The sequence below is a fragment of the Protopterus annectens genome, chromosome 17.part0 (assembly GCF_019279795.1).
Source record: "Protopterus annectens isolate FY-2018-M chromosome 17.part0, PAN1.0, whole genome shotgun sequence".
Lineage (NCBI taxonomy): Eukaryota > Metazoa > Chordata > Ceratodontiformes > Protopteridae > Protopterus > Protopterus annectens.
In genome coordinates, this window is record NC_056751.1 from 560,814,644 (window position 1) to 560,833,065 (window position 18,422).

The following is an 18,422-nucleotide window of genomic DNA, read 5'->3' on the forward strand; positions in this document are numbered from 1 at the left end:
CAGGTCTTTTAGCCTATCTGTATAGGATAGGTGTTTGAGACTCTGGATTTTCCTGTCAGAAACCTCTGTGGTCTCTCCAACTGCTGCATGTGTTTGGCAAGGTACATGCCGAAGGGGGTATTGTACTCAGTAATGGGTCTGATAAAGGAGGAGTACAGGGATGTTATGACCTCCTTGTTCCTGGAAGAAATACCCTTACTTATAAGGTGGGCCATGTAGAAATCCTTCTCTACAATGGAGGCAACGTGGTGGTCAAACGTCAGGTTGCTATCAACCTGGGTACTCAAGTCCCTCAAGACTGATTGCGTGCTTAGAACTTTGTTATTAATGAGATAATTAATGAAGACACCATTTAATGATGATGATAATGATGCATTTCTTGCCATTCAGTTTGAGGCCATGCTTCTGGCACCAGTCCTTAGTCTGGGTAAGGCACTCTTGGAGGATGTTCACATCACTAGGGGAATTTATGACAGTGCCCAGCTTGCAGTCATCTGCAAACTTGGTCAGTCGCAGACCACTGCTTTTTGCTTGCACCTCAGGAAAGTATATCCCAAACAGTAGAGGCCCCAAGACCGATCCTTGGGGTATGCTGCTTATTATGGGCCTACTACTAGAGGTGGCTTCCCCTATTTTGAATGAGTGGGTTCTATCAGTGAGACAGTTATCTACCCATCTGGTAACATACTGGTTGATGCCTAGGTGGGAGAGTTTATCTATTACGTCCAAGTGGGGAATAGTGTTGAAGGCTTTGGCTAGGTCAAGGTAGGTGGTGTGCACTGTCTTACTCTCATCTATGGCTTTGGTGACTGTTTTGAAGAAGGCAACCAAGTTTAACAGGCATGATCTCTCTTTGGCAAAACCAAACTGTGTGGCATCAAGCATTTGGAGGTTGCCAATGTCCTTATTTATAAGGTCCATGATAATGTGTTCCATGGCCTTGCAGATCAGGCTAGTTAGGCTGATGGGCCTATAATTGCCTGGGTCAGTGGAAGCTCCACCTTTGTGTAGAGGGATGACAGTGGCTGTCCTCCATTCTGCTGGGATGAAGCCGGTGGACAGGCTTTGGTTGAATAGGGTGCCTAGCAGTGCTGAGAGGTCTTGCCTGAGTTCATGTAGAACACAGCCAGGGATGTTGTCTGGTCCCATGGAGGTTGTATTTTTTTGCCTTTGAGAGGGAATTAATGACCTGCTCCCTGGTGATGAGGGATGGGGTGCAAGTGCTGGGGATGTCCTGGTTTACTGACAGGGGAAGGGGGGTGAAGTTTTCACTGAACTTGTCTGCCAGCAGGTTGGCTATATTTATGGTGCATACCTCTCAACCTCTTAGTGCAAGAAATCTGGACAAATCCCAACAAAATGGGGGGACAAAGGCCCAAAAATAGGGGCACATTTTAAATATTGGTCTTATAAACTTAGAAAGTTGTTAGAATAACAGGATTTGTGACAACATGCATTTTCTGAAGGATGTGAAGTCTGAAAATCAAATGCATGTCATTATTTAGTGACTTTAATCCTTAGATCACCTAGAGATTTGTCAAAAAAACACAATTTTTAAGATGACAGATCAATAATTTGAGGCACAAGTCTGGACATTATGCAAAAATCTGTACAGTTGACAGGTATGCTATGGTGTTTGTGTATGTGGTGTTCTTGACCACCAATTCAGGGCAGATTTGGAAGTTACCTTTTGAGATTGCAGATGTATGCAAAGAAGGCTGTGTGATTGTCCTTAGTGGATGTGGCCAATTTGGACTTGAAGTTAGCCTTAGAGGATTTCACCAGTGACCTTATTTGCTTGGTCAGACAAAGGAGAAATTACTTCCAACTTGGCACCTGCTCCTTCTTGGTCTTGGACAGCATTTTTTTCCTTTTATTATAGAGTCTGTTTAATGCTGCTGTCCATCAGACAGGTTTACTCTTCCCTGAGGAAGATGATTTGACCCTGTCAGGCATTGCTGAGGCCATGCAGCTATATAGGTGCTCATATAGTTTTTTGGTGTAGGCTTGGACAGTAGTGCTTGTTCCAACTGAAGGGATGGTGGCTGTGAAGCTGCTCATACCTGCTCTCAGGAGGTTGTTGTCAGCTTTGGAAAAGTGCTTTTGTTCGACCCCGGGGGGGGGGGTTAGGGGAGACGGTGACTTCAAAAGTGATTGCTTTCTGGTCAGATCTTACCAAGGAGGATGACACTGTAGGGGTGCTACAGTGGCTACTCATGTTGGTTAGTACCAGGTCCAGGATATTTTCTCCTCTTGTGGAGGTGTCAACCAGCTGAGCCAATGCATTGGCATTGACGAAGTCAAGGAATATCTGGGTGTTTATGTTTGAACTAGAATAGGTCTTCCACTCTATGGTTGGGTAGTTAAAGTCACCCAGGATCAGGGTAGAGGGTTGAATCTTGATGGATTCAAGCAAGTCCAGATTGGTGGAGTGGGCCTCCTGAGTCATGGTTGGGGGTCTGTAACTAGCTATGATTTGAATAGGTATTTTGTCAACAGTTAACTGTACCTGGAATGTCTTCTGTTTCTCATACTGTTTGACCAGCCTGGAGTTGTGTATGCCTTTGATAAATATTGAAACTCCACCTCCTTTGAATTTGTAGCCCCCTGTTTGGGGTCTGAGAGTATGGTAAGACAAGTAACCTGATAAGACTGGAGTGCTCTCCGCAGCTTTGAACCAGGTTTCAGTGACTGCACAAATGTCAGTATCTTTCAGGGTGAGGAATGCTTGCAGTGAGTGCAGTTTCATGTTAAGACTCCTAGAGTTTAACAGCATGAGCTTTAAATTTTATTTAGAAGAATTTTTCATGTTGGTAATTTTGTCCTCATGGCTTTGCCTAAAAAAGGCACTATAGGGGAGGCAAGACCCTTTGCCAGAAGCTTGATGCTTAGGTGAGACAGAGGAAGCCCGTCTCTGACAAAGCATCGTGGTCTGTCAATCATGTCCTCTCAGACTGTCAGGTACTGGATCCCCTTGGAATGACATCAGCAACTAAGCCAATTGTTAAAGTCAATCATTTTCTCTTTGCATTGAGACATAATTCTGGGTGATGGTAGGATGCTACTTAAGGCTAGGGACATAACTGCCTGGGAAACATATTCAGCAAGCTCAATCATGTTTCTCTTCACATAGTCTAGAAAGGTATGTCTCAAGTCATTCACATCAACATGGACTGTGACAGAGGCATAACAGTATCTGTTTTTGAGAGACTTGAGTGCGTGAGTGATATGGCAAATTCTAACACCTGATAAGCAACGTACGGTGACTTTCCCCTTATCTATCCTGGTGAGGGGCACATCTGTGTGTCTCACGATAGAGTCTCCTATGACTAGTATGCTGGGTTTGTGGCTGGGCCTTAGAGAATGTGAGACACAGGCATGTGTACTATGTGCGGTGTTTGGTGTGGTGGTTTGTGATAGTGCATGTATGCTTTTGCCTTGGAAGTCTCTTGTTTAGGTATGTTTTTGTTGAAAACCTCCACATCTGTAGGAATGTACTGTACAGGTGAGGGTGGTGTTAGAGGTGTGGTGTTTGTGGTATTTGTACAGACAACCTTCTCAGTGCCAGATGTACTGGTTTGTAATTAAGACAGCAAGGATTCTAGGTTCTTAATGTAATTGCATCTCTCACATATTGTGTTCCTAGGTGGTTGAAGAAGAGGATTGTCTGTGTACATGAGTCAGTTGCTATGTTGTCTCAGTATACTGATATCAACCAGACTAGCAGGAGAAACCACAGGAAATTGTCCATCCATGGTTGTCAGAATTTGTGGAAGAGAGGTCAAGGATGGTAGAGTGGGTACAATCAAAACAGAGTACCTATAGGTGTGAGTAGGGCTGGATAAAATCAACACAATAGTTGCAAGGGAAGGCATCAGTAACACAGGAGTGCTGGTAAGGGAAAAAATGCAACTGAGATACCTCGCAATGGGTTAAAGCAGAGGGTTTGATTACCAGAAATTATGGAAGACTCTAGAAGCTTGAATTACTACCCAATCCTGCTAGCCCCTGCACTTTCAACCAATCACTCATGCTAGATAAGTTCCATCAGCCCTGTTACTCTCACTAACAGAGAAGGCAAGCCCCTACCAGCATAAGATGGTAGCCAGAAACACAGAAAACTCAACAAGCAAAACAACCAGGCCTGAATACAGCAGGCCTCTATCCAGACTATGCTACCTGACTAGAACACAGAAACCTCACAGAAAATGCACAGAAGAGCACAGATAAAGCACTCACAAACAGAAAATACAACTCTCAGTATGAAAAAGCAGTTTACAGTTAAGTAATTCAATAAAAATGCAATTACAGTAATGAAGTGCTATCTAGCAGTGGAAATACAGTTAAAACAGCATAAAACAGTATAAAAATGCAGTGAAACAGTAAAATAAGCATTATAACAGCACAAAAATGTAGTAGATTAGCTGTATAGCACAACTATAAGCATTAAGAAGTGCTATTCAATAAAATAAATGTAAAAAACTTCTTCTCCTCTTGGAGCCTCGCGGTATTTCACCATGACTGGTATGCATCTCCACCCTTTTTGTCAACTTCCACTGCCCATGTTGTGCAATGTGCTGTTTGTGTAACTTTCCTGTCCTTACTCTTTTTTTTCCAGCCTTTGTCTGTCTTGTGCTATGTGTTCTATGGGTATACCTGCAGTGATTACCTTCACCTCCTCTTTCCCAATGTTTACCTTTACTTCTATTCTTAAAAAGAGTATGGCCTACTCCCACTAAAAAACATTGCCCATGCCCTTCTGACTTTCCTTCAAATGTTCCTATTCCAACATCCCTCTTGTGTGTCCCTCTTCTTCACCCATATCCCAAATCTTCTTTTCTCTCTCCCACTTTCCTTCAGTGTGCGCATTACCTGTGTTCCCCATATAAGTCCCAAACCCATCGTTAGCACATGTTAGCTTTGGTGATGTGGCTGTGATTGCCCTTCACCTTATTTTTTTTTATTAGAAAATTTACAGATTCCATCAAAATAAGTCCAAGCCTACATATTTTACTAATACATGTATTACAGAGATATCCATAGTTGTTTCTAAGTTTACTGTCAATAAATATATTACAAATACGACTGAAGCACACATTATAAATTAGGGGATAGCATGCAGATATACCTGTAGTTGTTTGAGATGTTTCTGTACCTATTCCTGCAAAGATATATGTTATGAATGCTATGTGGCTTGCATTGCGATAGTTGTTTTTTTCATTTATCATCGTTGAGTCAGTTACATTCTGTAGCTGTCAACCTTACTGTACAGATTTTGTTATATTTGTAAACAACTATCAGGATTCTTGAATTGTGATTATCTTTCCATAAATATGGTACTGCACAAAGTGATTGGACAACCATTTCTTATTTATTATGGATTACTTGTGCATTTTTATAGTGTACCATTGTAACTGCTAAACTCCATTGTCTGCTGAACTATTCTGAGTTTCTTGTGCATCAACATATTACAATGTTATCCGCAAGTTTTGCGCTGATATCAGCGTAATGCACTAGATTCAGTGAAGTTTATGGAATCTGGCCCATAATGTAAGCAATCTGTACTAAATTTAATTTCATCTCTCTCTCAAGACATGTTCCAGAAAAAACAAATAAACATATATTTTTTTTACATATTCTTATGAGTCCATTTCTATCACAAATATTTATTTATTTTTTTTATTTTACATTTGTTGACTGGGATAGTCCAACTGAATGCATGTCCATTTTCAGTGGAGGCCCGGGGAGAAAAGCTCCAAGGGTAAGCAGATACAGCATTACATAATACCAGCATTACATATTACAAACAGACTATTTACAGTGATTACATAAGATTCTCAGGTAGGGCGTCTTCTGTGTGGAGACATGCGTGAATGGGCGTACCTTCGTTGAAGGTTGTGCGTCATGGCTGGCAACTCGGCACGTAAAAATCTACTGCCAATCATTAGTGGACCGGAGTTCCGCTGTGGCGACCCCTAACCGGGAAAAGCCGAAAGACACAACAACAACATAAGTAAGCAAGTTAAACAAGTTCCACAGGTTAGAGTTAATCCTGAGCGTAAATCAGTATTAAATTAAATTACACAGTAAGCTGGTTAACAGATTTTTGCACATTCTAGAGAGAGTTAGCCAGGCTTGATACATTGACATAGCCAGTTAAGTGCCAAATGTTGTTTGAGTCTAGTTTTAAATTGACCTAAGGTAGAAAGTAAGGTAATATCAGCTGGAAGAGAGTTTCAGGGTCTACTTACAAAGTTTGCAAAGAGAGAGTCACTGGCTGTGTTATTAATTTTGCTTGTCTGAATTATTAGTTTGTTAGAGGATCGAAGCGGTCTAGGATTGTTATAGGGGGTGATAATATTTTTAAGTGCAGGAGTATTGTCCGGATTATAGAGGATTTTATAGGTCATAATCAGTTGGTTATACTTGATTAGGCTGGGTAGTTCAAGCCACTTAAGCTGATTTAGATTGATGCAATGATGTGTCCTAAAAGGCAGCCCAATGGCAAACCTGGCAATGTGGTTGTAGCAAATTGAGAGTTTGTTAAGGACAGTCTTGTTTAAATTAGAGAGTAGAGGGGATGCATACAGAAGGGTTGAAAGAAGGTGAGAGCAAGCTATGGCAATTTTAGCTGGAGGGGTTAGGAAGGCTTTTATTCTGTAAAGTGACCCTAGTTTTTTATTGATGGTTTTGATAGTTTGGTTAACATGTAGTTCGAATTTTAGATTATTATCTATGATGACACCTAATAGTTTTGTAGAGGGGTCAGGGGAGATTATTGTGCCATCATTTGAATTTATGGTAAAGGTGAAAGCGGTAGACCTATGTGTTGGTGAAAATAACAGCATTTTAGTTTTTTTGGGATTTAGGATCAGATGACGTTCAGAAAGCCAGTTTTCTATTGTATTAAAGGTGGTCTGGGTAGCTGACCATAACTCTATTGGAGATGTGGCCGAGCAAATCAGAGTGAAGTCATCAGCATATTGGATACAGCTGACTTTTGGGATGACAGTATAAAGGTCGTTAATGAAGATGGAGAATAGCAAGGGCCCTAGTATAGAGCCTTGTGGTATTCCAAGGGTGTTAGGTAGAAGATTAGAGGGTTTGTACTGCCAGAGGACAGCCTGCTGTCAACCATTCAGGTAGGATTGAAACAATTGAAGGGCTCTAGTATCTAGACAGAATGTTTGCAGGGTGTGGATTAAAAGTTGGTGATCAACCATATCGAATGCCTTGGAAAGATCCAAGAAGAGGGCCGAGGATATATAATTATTGTTGCGATTATGGTTTATGGTGTTGGTAAAGGCTAGAAGGGCTGAAGTAGTGCTGTGATGAAGACGGAAGCCATGCTGAGTGTCTGCCATAAGGTGATTCTGGATTAGGTGGTGCATGAGTTGTCTATGAATACATTTTTTCATAATCTTTGCAAGTGGAGAGAGTATAGCTATTGGCCTATAATTGGAGAATTCAGTAGAGCTACCTCCTTTGTGAAGTGGGATTACATAGGATATTTTCCAGATGGTGGGAATTTTAGCTTCTACTATGGTTCGATTGATTAGTACTGAGATGGGGTAAGCAATAGCATCAGCTGATTTTTGTAGGTACTCGGCAGGGAGTTGATCAGTAGAAAGTGCAGTGGGTTTTAATTTTTTGATCAAGGCATGGATAAGTGAAGTGGTGACTGGTTGGAAGCTGAACGCGAGTAGCTTTCTAGGGGTGGTACTTTCAGGACCAGGGGAGCTAGGAGGTAGTTGGCTAGCTACGGCTTGAATTGTCTCAGTAAAGAATCGGTTAAAACTGTCAGAAACATCTTCAGGGGTTTTATCAGTAGTAGCAGCAGTGATTGGGGTTGAAGTTTGACCAGGATGTAGTAGATTATTTAAACCTGTCCAAAACTTCTGAGGGTTATTTTGATTTACTGTCTGTAAATTACAGTAGTAGTGTTTTTTGTCTTGTAAAATGGAATTTTTAGTTTCGTTCCTGGAATGCCTGTATTTAATGTGATCTTGGGGGTCTTTAGAAGAACGCCATAAAGCCCATGCTTTGTTTCTAAGGGTAATTTTGAGTTTAGACTTTTTAGAAAGCCATGGCGCAGTTTTTGCCTTTGTTCTCTTTGAACGAACAGGTGCATGCAAATCAATGATCTCAAGGAATTTGTTGTTAAAGTATGCTACTGCTTCCTCTAAGGGGAGGTGTTTTAGAATAGACCAATTACATGAGTTTAATTCTTGTTGGAATTTGGCAGGGTCAAAGTTGTTATTGTTTCTAACCTTTCTGAGTAAGGATTGTTGGGAATTAATGGCTTTGTGCTTAATTACATATGTGAGAAGATGATCGCTTAGGCCATCAGGGAGGGTACCAGAGGTGTACAGTTGGGAGTGACTATTTATGAGTACCCAGTCAAGTATGCTTTCTTTTTTGTTGGGTTTACCTATCCTGGTAGGGGTATATATGATTTGTATAAATGCATGCAGGTTAATATGGGTGGTTGGGGATTCTGAGGAACAGGTGCCCCAGTCTATGTTAAAGTCTCCAAGTAGTAGGGTTTCTTGGGGGTAGTGACATGATAGCCAGTGCAGGATATCTTCAAGTGTAGATATATTGTTACCTGGGGGAATGTACATACAGATGATATTAATGCATTTATTTGTATTAAGTTGCAATTTGGTGGCAAGAATCTCTGAGTTATTAATCTGAGGTGGTTGTATTACATCTATGGTGACATTCAACTCAGATTTATAGAGTACAGCTACCCCACCCCCCCTTCCTGGAAGCACAATCCAGCCTGTGTATGCTGTACCCAGGTGGTAACACTTCATTGTCTGTAGTGTTAGGTTTTAACCAGGTTTCAGATAAACAGAGAATCTCAGGGAAGTGGACATCCAGAAGTGCATGCAATTCATGTACCTTGTTATTAATGCTTCTAATATTGAGATGACAGGCTAGGAGAGAGTTAGTTGGCCTATTAATTGTAGGTTTGTAGGTTAGATTGCAAGTAGAGGGGGTATGTGTATCTAAAGTGGGTGGGCCAGGGTTGGGGTGAATATCACCACCAATTATTAGGTTAAGTCTATACTTGGTGATGAACTTTAGGAATTTGTTTATTAGTTTGTGGTAGTGTTTGGGTTGGGATGTTGATAGACTGAACAAGATGTTGGATAGGACCTGGTACTGTAAGTATGGTTGAAGGTGGGAAGATTTACAGCTGGGGTGATAGTATGACCTTTTGGGACATGAAATCCTGTGAGAAACTGGTTTCCATACAAGGTAAGGAGATATGGTGCGAACAAGAGGGGTAGCAAAGAGGAGTATATCATTATTTGTGATTCAGCTAGTGAGTTAAGGAACTGTTATACCTGGTGATGCAACACCAGAAGATAGAGTGGTGAGGTAAAGGTACTGGAAGGGGGATGGGAGAATGCCAGATGAAAGCTAATAGGTGCTATTAAAATGTAGGTAGAAGAATGGGGGTGGGAGGAATTATCCCAGATGAAAGCAGATAGGATCTAGAAAGTGGGGGAGTGGCTATAGTACTTTAAATTTAGAGGTACTTGGGGCGGGAGGGAATTGGGGGCAGGGAGGGGAGCGAAGAGAGCCCGAGCGTAGCGAGGGCAAACATAGCAGGGCTGTTGCAGTTTACAAGGTTTCCTAAGGTGTCCTAAAGCTGTAAGGCAAGTATTGTAGCTTTTAATGTAAGAGTCAGTTTACTTAACTTACAGGGGAAAGAGGCAAACACTCAAGTAGAAAAAAGAGCCGTATGGCTGACCAAAATGGTGACCTGCTTAATTACTCAGCACTAAGTGAAAGCTTAACAAATGCTTTTTGTGTGCAACCTACTCTGCTTAAATGCTGAGAGAAACTGATTTTGTTATGGTGACCAATTGCAGTCCTGTAGACTCTGTTTTGTAGGTAAATGTAGAGTTCAATCTGCTTAAATGTTGAGAGAAACTGATTTTGTTATGGTGACCAATTGCAGTCATGCAGACTCCATTTTGTAGGTAAATGTAGAGTTCAAACTAAGTCACACCAGGTCAGCCAACGGGGGAAGAGAGAGGGAAATCCTAAGCACCTCTTGTTTCCAGCAAAGCTGAAGATTTTTCTTCCTGGTGGACCTTCATTGTTTGAAGATCTTGATTCTGCTCGTGCAGTTCTTTCATAAGCTAATTATTCATTTGAATCACTGTTCCAATGTTCACCAAACATCAAAAATACAGAACAGATGGAAGAGGCACAAATCCGTAATCCACACAAATTCCTTTATTAAAACGATTCTTCAGTCCAATAAAACGCAGAAACAATAAGATTGACTATACAGTCCACTAACGCGATTACACCAGCACTGCGTTTTCATTTAAACCACTTCATCAAATGGAGACAAATGCATACCTACACAAAAAACACTCCTTATATATTCATCAAAATAATTAAACAATTAGTTAATTAAAGGGAACAAGATACTTAAACATTTAAAGGGGTAAGACTTATAATGCATACAACACATACATTAAAATATATTATAATGGATTCCCCCCACACTGAACTGATACATTAATGGATTAATAAATTAATATTATTATCAAAATTTAATAAAAACTTTATAATAACTTAATCTAATAAAACAAATTAAATTCTTTAATACAACCAGCTAAAGCATTACAGCTTGTGGAGTCGTTTTAATAAAGGAATTCATGTGGATTACGGATTTGTGCCTCTTCCATCTGTTCTGTATTTTTGGTAATTATTAATTTGGAAAACTTTCTACAGTTTGTGGAATCATCTCTTCTCTCTCTGAACTCCACATTCTTCATCATTAAACTTATACTAAGAAGTTAAGTGCTACTTACCAAGTTGCCTGGCATTATCTTTGCATTAATCCATAGTCATGGGTCCATTGCTTTTATATTTCTTTTGTAATATACTGCTACTTACTACTATACACTCTTTTACTGTTAAATCTTGTATATTTTGCTTGCAACTTCCACGGCTAAAGAATTATTTATTGTATTTTCAAATATAAGGTTATTTTCTGATGATAATACCCTGTTTTTGTATGCAGTCAAAATTTATTCTGCATACAGTTCTGTTTCTCAGTATTTCCTGTTATGTCTCTCCATAATTACAGTATTAGGCTTATTTTTCAACTACAGCCACATGCAAAATTAATGATTTAGTAAGTCTTACTATATGAGACTCAAAACAAAATTACTAAACAATGAACTTGGTTTAAAAGTTAATACGATATTCAAATAAGCTTACTAGTGCATTCAAGTCTTTTCACTAGGCCTGGCAGGAGTCAGGAAACTTAATTAAATTTCACCTTTTTCACTAGCATGTGCACTCAAAAAGAGTCTCTCATTCTGACTTTGTTGTTAATTCGGTCTGTAACACAAAATTCACTAAGTGTTTCAGTACACTGTCCTGGACTGGATTTTCTTAACAAATGTAGTGCAAGCCCTTACAATTCATACTTTCAACTTTTAATTTTTCCTGTTTAAGTATAATTTTATAATAGCCAAAATAACTTGGAATAAAAAGCCAACCCCTTAAGTGTTTCAGAATGTTTAATAAATAATCCATTCAACAAGACAACAGCAACAGTGGCAAACACTGTACATAACTCAGTGGCTTTGAAACATATGAAAAGCTCATTACAAACGGAAATAAGGAAGAACTCGTCAGAGCCGTCAAAAATGGGATTAAGGAGGGCGGAGCCTAGATGGCCAAATGAGAGCAGTGAATTTTGAGAGCTCCATAAAGTAGTATAATAATATAGGAACATTTTATTATTTTCAAGTTTAAAATGTCAGAAATCGATAGACAAACTACTAAACTACACAAATATCAATTTTGGTGGAGATATACAAAAAATATTCTTGTCAAGGAACTTGGAGATATATTGAGTCACTGAACATGAACACCTCAAGGAATTCTCACCCAGATGCTGCTTTGAAAAAATAACTTATTTCATTTCTGGACAAGGATCTAATATTAAAATCTGCTTGGAGAAAATCACCCTTAAAATACAATCAAAGCCTGATAAGGTTTGACAATGATTATTCTTCCAGAATACTAGAACAAACGAAAAAATCTGACCAATAATAAAACTGTTGAAACAAAACAACATTAAAGCACAGCTGGCCCTTCCAGCCAAGATAAAAATACTTTTTGCCAATGAGATGAGAACCTTTAATGACTAAGAAGAAACTACTATATTCATCAAAAACAACAACATAGTGTCTATCCCAGAAGAAATGGAATGGATGGCCCCTACTCTTAAAAGAATAAAAGAAACAAATTCTTGGACTGATGCTAGAAAGAAGAAAAAAAAAAAAACTGATTCCAAGATAGCTGTCCCAAAAAAATAACTCTTACAACTACATCTCTCAAGGTATCAACTGATATGGTACATCACTTGTCATCTGTTTTTATTTTAAAAAAGCAGGGATTCTTGAACAACTGAGAAACAGTAATGATTTATTCAGAATGTTCAAATAGTCTAATAATTCTTTACAAACAAAAGTAGGTCAAGTGGGTTACTATTTACATTATATATAAGCCAAGCAAGGCAACATATAATACAAACATAGAAGTTTCTGTTCCCCTACTTGAACTCAATGAATATTTATCCTGTTCATTTTTCATTGATTTTACTTATAATAATTTAAGTAATTAATTAACTAATTCAACAAGGTACCATTCATCAGAGTTCAGACTCAAATGTAACAAATTAACATCATAGCAGTAACAGTAGAGTGTTTTGAAAAAAAATGCTGTCATGGAGACTAATGCCTTCTTCAGTTAAAGTATGATTTAGAAATGTCATGTATATCCTGGATAAATAATAGTAGCAAGCTCTTAGTACAATTGTAATCATTATTCTGTCTAAATATAGTTAATAACAATTATGGCAGGTATCACAGCTATGAGTGCTGTTTGAGCAATCCTGATATGGTGTGCATGGATGCAACTGTGTCTTGCAGCTAGTAGAAATGTTATTATTATTCTATCTAAACATAGTTAATATCAGTTATGGCAGGTATCATAGCTTCGAGTGCTGTTTGATTAAGCCTGATATGGTGTATGTGGATGCAGCTGTGTCTGGCAGCTTTTATATCTTGCCGTTTTCATCTCCAAGAAGCTGTGGGTTGCAGCTTGTGATCGAGGTTTACTGATGCTTGTGAATTAGGAAGAGACATTTGGTATTTTAGCCTGGATCCAGGGAAATGAGGGGTGGATAGAACTGTGATTTCGGATATTTTGACAGAGAATGGTTTGTTTGTATGTGTGCTGAGTGAGAGGTGGGAGGGCTGGAGGAGTGTGTTGTCTCTTGCTGTGGCGGCTTTTTGGGAGTTTTTTTTTATCTGTTTGCTCTCTGCTCTTTTACTGGCTGCTGCCTTGCTGAAAAGGAGGGAATTTAGGCTTGAAGTTGCAGTGAAATGAAGCTTTGCTTCAGGTGCATCATGAGCCTGTGGTATGCAGTGCACAGATACACTAACAGAAACAGACACTCCCAGGTTGCTATGGTAATGGAGACAGAGTGACGATAATGCTTAACGACTCTAAGGACCTTCCGAGATGATTCTCGGCAATGACATTTTTGGTTTTAAAAAAATATATAATAAATGGGCTGTTTTAAACCACAGGTACACATATTGATGGTCTCCCAACACTTCGTTTACCTCATTAAGTTGATTCTTGAAAAAAAAAAAATAATAAGTGCAATTTTATATTTAAAATGTATTTTGGTCCGAACACATTAAGGGTCTCATAATTAAAGTCTACAGACTGTATAAACATGCTTGGAAGGAGCTAATAACAAGAATAAACATTACAGCTTGTGATCTCTGAAATAACTAAGCAACAGCCAAAAAAAAAAAAAAAAACACACAATAGTTATGTAATGCATGATTTTAGTAAATCTAGACATAAAATATATAATTGTCATATAAGATGAAGCAGTCTGCTGAATTTAGATATTAAAGACAGGATTTAATAACATGGGCTTGGGTATAATAACACTACTGTTTTAACTTGTCATAAATGACTCACTATATTGAACATCAAGGGGAAGCATGATGATTTTTTCATATAAGTAAATGTGCATAACAAGTCATATAATTGCTTTAACTTGAATTGTGGTTTTGTAACACATCTTGACCATATATAATACTTATGCTGTTACCAAGGTAACTAATGTTTTGTACATGACATCAAACTAACAACGTTGTTCAAGGGAAACAATAGAAGCCTGAAGTAGGAATGTCACAGAATGTAACAATCACATTCTGAACAAATAATATTAAATTGACAATAATCACTCAGTTTAATTTTCTTGTCGTGTGGTGCCTGAAGCAGAAGCAGTTTGCAAGTTCCAGTCAGCCGACTCCTGAAATTTTCGTTTTTGTGTTTCAGAACCAAAGTCTTCAACTAAAAAAAAAAAGAACAAAAATTTGATCTGCTTTTACTGTATTTGTGTTTCTTCCTACTTTATTTTGCTTTTGCGTCATCTTAAAAGTACTCAATTGTATTTATTACTGCTTGGTGTAACTCATTCTAAGCCTTTTAGTTTAAGCACTTGGGCTTCAGACCAGTTGTTTTACATTAAGAAGATTTGTGGTCTGCACTGTAGTGGCAGAACAGGTAGCTTACATCCTTCTAAGTTGGAAACTGCTGATTGAGGGCTCAGTGCCTGTTATTCTAAAGGTGTATTCATTCTGATTTAAGCACTTGGGCTTCAGGCCAGTTATTTTACATTAAGAGGGTTCATGGTCTACACTCTTGTGGGAGGAGAGGCTGGACTCTTCCCTTCTGAGCTGGGAATTCCTGGTTAAAGGCTTATAGTGCCTGCATATTTGAACTGCTTCTTACTGAAATTGGTACACCTTGTTTGCTGTAGCATAGACTAGATCCAGGCCTGCTGAATCTAGCTTTGTTTGTATAACTTGAGCACTAATCCAGCCATTCTTTAAAGTATTCAATTGTATTTATTACTGCTTGGTAGTAACTTGATTAAAGTGTAGCTATCATTCTAAGTCTTTTGGATTAAGCACCTGGGCTTCAGACCAGTTGTTTTACATTAGGAAGGTTTGTGGCCTGCACTGTGGTGGCAGGACAGGTAGCTTACATCCTTCTAAGTTGGGAACTGCTGATTGAGGGCTCACTGTCTGTTATTCTAAAAGTGTATTAGTTCTGGTTTAAGCACTTGGGCTTCAGGCCAGTTATTTTACATTAAGAAGGTTCGTGGTCTCCACTCTTGTGGGAGGAGAGGCTGGACTCTGCCCTTCTGAGCTGGGAATTTCTGGTTAAAGGCTTATAGTGCCTGCATATTTGAACTGTTTCTTACTGAAATTGGTACACCTTGTTTGCTGTAGTATAGACTAGATCCAGGCCTGCTGAATCTAGCTTTGTTTGTATGCTTGTTTGCTTGTTATTTCCCTGAAATGCTAATTCCACCTAAAATGTGGCTTTTTAGCACTTCTGTGGATCCCTAGTGATATCTGCATTGCTTACTGTACTTATTTCCTTGTTTCACTTGAAAGAAAGTTACTGTTTGTCGTTTTTGCATATAAGTTACCTGTAACACATTGCATTTAAGTTACCTGGCACTTGCTCACTAAGTCAGCACTAAAACATTAAAAGCACTACACCCTCACAAACTCCCCTTGAGTACCTTGTTCCCCATTGGCCCTTTTTTCAATTATAAAGGAATTCCCAATACTATTCTAGCATGTCCAAAGGTCAGTTGTCAATCTCCTCTCCGGTCCAGCTGGTGAATCTGGGAATCTTGAGGCAATGTTACAACTGCCTCATGTACACAGACAACCCTCTCCTCCTCCCAACAAATTCCAACACATGTGAGAGAAGCAACCATATAGCCAGACTGGAGGCTAAGCTCTCTCAACTCAGTACTGGTTTAACCAGTCAGGAGGAGAAGGAAACCACACTCACTACAATTCCAGTCTCACATAGACCTACCACAACAGCAAACCAAACACATAAACACACAAAAACATACTCGGAGGCTCTAAATAAAAATCTGCCTAAGCAGCAGAGACCTCCAAAGCAGACACCCAAGCAACCGCTAGCCCAAAACAAAACACGTGCAACACATAGCTCACAAAGCCAGTGTGCCGAACAGTCACAGCCCTTAAGGCTAAACAACACACCTGATACACTTGTAATAGGTGACTCTATCATCAGGCACACTGACGTCCTGCTCACCAGGCTGAACAAGGAGAAGGTCATGGTGAGCTGCCTGTCAGGCGCTAGGATCCACCACATAACACACGCACTCAGGTCACTCCAAGGCAAGTACAAATATGACTCAGTCATTGTCCATGCTGGTGTGAATGACCTAAGACGTACCTCCCTGGACTACATGAAAAGAGACATAGAGGAGCTCTCTGAGCATGTAGCCCAGGCCGGTATGACCCTGACCTTGAGTAGCATCTTACCTTCACCAAGAATGATGCCACAATATGAAGACAAGATGATTAATTTCAACAATTGGCTTAAGTATTGGTGTCATTCAAAGGGGATCCAATGCCTGTCAGCCTGGGATGACATGCTCGACAAGCCACGATGCTTCGCTACGGACGGCTTGCACCTGTCACCCTTGGGCTTTTGGATATTGGCAAAGGCTCTTGCTATCCCCATAGTGCCTTTTTTAGGCAAGGCTCAAAAGACAAACCCACCTCTATAGGTATCACAAGGGATAAGAAACTAAGAGTAATGCTACTCAATGCCAGAAGTCTAAACCTCAACATGCATGCACTCAAAACTCTCCTTAGCATGGAGAACATCGATATCTGTGCAGTAACAGAAACCTGGTTCAAGGCTCCTGAGAGCACTCCAGCACTACCAGGTTATACCTCATACCATGCTTTTCGGATGCAAAACTTGGACCGAACCACAAAAGGAGGGGGAGTATCAATATTCGTCAAAGATACCCACACCTCCAGGTTGGTGGCACAGCATGAAGCATCAGAGGCTATCCATGTGCAACTAACAGTGGGTAAAACTGCCTTCCAGTTTATAGCCTGCTACAGACCACCCTCCCAAACCCAGGAACCCCACTCGGCCTTCCTGAGAACAGTGGAAAATATGAAGGTCTCTCCAAACACCATTATATTGGGTGACTTCAACTACCCAAACATAGACTGGGAGCATTACTCTAGCTCCAACACCCTAGCCCAAACGTTCCTAGAATTTATAAACTCAAATGCTATGGAACAACTTGTTACCACTCCCACAAGAGGGGAAAACATACTGGACCTGATCATCACCAACATGGGGACTCTATGCTCCAGACCAGAAGTATATCCCTCACTGGTAAGATCAGACCATAAACTAATCTCACTGGATATTCACATCCCGATCCCACCTCCTGCCCAGAAAACCACAGTGAAAAACTTCTCTAAAGCAAATTTCACACTCCTCAAAACCGAGGTGGAATCCTTCAAAGCCCCGGGCCTGTGGAAAATATGGCCCAGACCACAGAATCCTTTATAAACGCATTCTATGAACACCTTCAGGAATGCATGGATCATGCAATCCCAAATAAAACCAAGACCCAATCCTCCAAAGGCAGACGTCCTGTCTGGTGGACCCCAGCCATAAACAAACTATACAATAGAAGGAGGAAGCTACTACATGATAGAGCAAAATCCCAAAAAGGGAAGGCATCTCTGATCAGTATTAGCAAAAAACTACGGGCACTCATAAAATCGTCTAAGGCCAGCTTTGAGAGAAAAATTGCACACTAAGAATAATCACAAGGCTTTCTTTAGTTATGTTAGGAACCTGTGTGGGAATTCCCAGATATGCTCAGAATTAGTCCAAAATGACAAAAAATACACCAAACCCACAGACATTGCCAACATCCTAGCTGACAGGTTCAGCGCAAACTTCTCCCCCCCTCCCCACCAAAAGGGCGAATATCTATACCAGCAGAGTGCTGCCCCCACACATCTCAGATGCTCAGGTAAGAGCCGCCCTCTCCAAAGCAAAAAACACAGCATCAATGAGACCAGACGGTGTCCCGGGCTGCGTCCTACATGAACTCCAAGAAGAGCTAAACCCAAACATAAAAATACTGTTCAATCTCAGCCTTACTACAGGATATGTACCCAAAGAGTGGTGTACAGCAACAGTGGTCCCTCTCCACAATGGTGGTGCCTCAACGGATCCTGGAAACTATCACCCCATAAGCTTGACTAGCTTGGTCTGCAAAGCTATGGAAAGGATCATCATGGACCTCATAAATAAAGATATTGGGGACCTACAGACACTGGATCCTACCCAGTTCGGCTTTGTTAAGGGCAGATCCTGCCTCTTAAACCTGGTTGATTTCTTTGAAACAGTCACCAAGGCCATTGACGAGGGGAAGGTGGTCCACACAGCCTACTTGGACCTTGCAAAAG